Source organism: Chenopodium quinoa, unplaced genomic scaffold (assembly GCF_001683475.1).
Source record: "Chenopodium quinoa cultivar QQ74 unplaced genomic scaffold, ASM168347v1, whole genome shotgun sequence".
Classification (NCBI taxonomy): Eukaryota; Viridiplantae; Streptophyta; class Magnoliopsida; order Caryophyllales; family Amaranthaceae; genus Chenopodium; species Chenopodium quinoa.
In genome coordinates, this window is record NW_018744757.1 from 1,665,614 (window position 1) to 1,668,114 (window position 2,501).

Genomic DNA, 2,501 nt, shown 5'->3' on the forward strand with positions numbered 1-2,501 from the left:
TTGCCAGGAGCGTTCGATTGGGTAGATGGAGCATGAATCCCAGAGGTTTATGTCCATATGTAGAACACATATGGGTTTCAAAAAATAGGAAAAAACTCAATTAGAAAGTAAAACCGAGCAAATAGTACTAGAAAACTAGTCGAAACAAGAAGGTAGATTTCTGGCTCGGTGGAGGAAGAATTTGGCGTGAAAAAATAGCGTCGTCACCAGACGCTGGCACCGTCGCCTGGCGTGTCTCCTGGCGACAGTGCCATCATTAGGCGTTGACGCTGTTTTCTCAGTGCTAATTCCTACATGCTTCAATAGCTTTCTATTCTTGAATTTTCCAGTTTTTTCCGTAGCATTATTACGACTTTAGTAGTGAAAGTTATTTCCATAGATTCCTACGTGTAAAAATCCTATGTTTTTTACTCATTACGGATAGTCTTTCTTATGAGAACCGTTTTATGCTTATGAGAATGTCAATCAAAATTACATACATGAAATACTTAGAACTTTTCGAGTCTCATCCACTCACTACTACAAAATCTAGTTTAAGAAACGCAAGATGTAAAACGGTTAATTTAGATAACCGTTCTCTATCACTACACAGAACGCATTTCTCTCTTAACCATTTTATGAGTAAAAGAACATAGAACAACTAACTTACCTAACTGTTCTGTATTGTTTTAACCCATAAAAAATAATATTCAATTAAAAAAATTAAGAAGCTGGAGAAGCGTGTTCTTTCCCAACAGTTGAGCATATTCCGCGCATCTTACTCCATCAATCTACAATTACTCCTCCCAGAAAAAAAGTTTAAAAATAAACCCACCTAAAACCTATCCCTACTTGTACGCTCACTTTTAACCACTTCCTTATCACTTACCCTCGTATACTTTGCGGAAATTATTTTTCTAATTCAATTCGTCAATATCGATCGTCTACCTCTTTCATTAGAATCATTAATACTCTTTCTACTTTGATTTGAGCTTTTATGAATCAAACTGATGATAAAGCTCTCCAAGAATGATCAATTCTTCGTATATTAAAGAGGTCAGTACTTTTGCATACCAATTATATTAATACGATTCTATTTTTTGGTTAATTTAGATCTGTTTTTTTGTTAAAAGAAAATTCAGATCTACTTTTTTTTTTCTGTTAGTGTGATCACTGATTTGTATTGTTTGATGTTGGAAATAATTGTCTGGTATAATGAAGGGCGCAAGCGAAAATGAGGTTGGATTAGTTGGAGATTGATAAATTAATGGAGCTGCAACAAATTAAACGTGACTTTGTTAGTTCATTTTCTACATTTTTTTTTATTTAATGTGTTGTTTATACCTCAGATGTTTTGCTGAACAACTATAGATTTTGGTATTACTTGAGGTTTCTTTATATTTTTGTGACTTTTATGATTGTATCATTTCGTAATAAGTAAAGATATCACAAATTCACAATTGATACTTTAATCTATTTTCTATGATTTTAGCGAACTTATTATGTCGTCTTTCATATAATGTATAGCTATCACAATTGTTACATCGTTTTAGTTGGAATAAATTGTAATCATATATTTCGTATGAATTTTACTTATATAATTTCTTTATATATTTCGTAGGTTTTCGAGCATGAAAGAACGTGTATGAAAGACACAAGTAATACCATATTTATGAGTATGGAAGAAATGAGTTACTGCCAGACTTTTACTTTGTTCTCCTTATGATAAGAATGCTAAATCTCTTGCAAATATTAGTTTACTTATTATAATTATACATCTTTGGAAAAGATTATTTTAATATATAACAAATTGGATTTCATTGTATTGACTTATAAAATTTTATCCCACTGAATATAATTTTTCAAACTTAGAAAATCTTATTGTCAATTATATAATAACATGTTTCAAATTAAATTTTTTTTTTTAAATTTTTAACGATTAATAGAGAACTGTTATCTTATCTAACAGCTCTATTAGGGGAAGGAAAACAGAACGGTTAAGTTAGATAACTATTGTTTTTTCCTTCTTTCTTTATTTAGGCCCTGTTTGGTTTGATGTAAAATGTTTTCATGGAAAATGAATTTTTCATTTTTTTCTCATTTTCCTTTGTTTGGTTTGTTAAGGAGTGGAAAACAATTTTTCAAGGGTGGAAAATTCTATCCTTAATGATGGAAAACATTTTCCTTCCAAAAACAAGGGAAGCCACATTTTCCTCTCTCCTCCTTACCTTTTTTTTTTACTTCCCTCTCATTCATCCTTACATTTCCACTCTTATTTTTTATTTTTCTTGGACTTTTCTTGTATGCAACCAAACAAAGGAAAACTAATTTGCAATTGTGTTTTTCCTTGAAAATATGTTTTCCATGAAAACTAATTTTCCATTGAAAATGTTTTACATTAAACCAAACGGGGCCTTAATTTAGGAAGGGAAAAGAGAATTGTTATCTCCAAGAACCTTTCTCTATTGAAAGCGTAAAAATCGCCTTTTTAACCCGTTCTCTATACTTTATACATCGCTTAG

General features: G+C 30.9%; 1 long non-coding RNA gene across 1 annotated transcript; it reads left to right on the top strand.

Moving 5' to 3' along the window:
- The first annotated feature begins 539 nt into the window (after positions 1 to 539).
- LOC110703723 lies at positions 540 to 1,855 on the top strand. The gene is made up of 3 exons (XR_002507746.1): positions 540 to 1,035; positions 1,201 to 1,276; positions 1,601 to 1,855. It is a non-coding gene; the product is annotated as an uncharacterized LOC110703723 (long non-coding RNA).
- Positions 1,856 to 2,501: the final 646 nt, after the last annotated feature.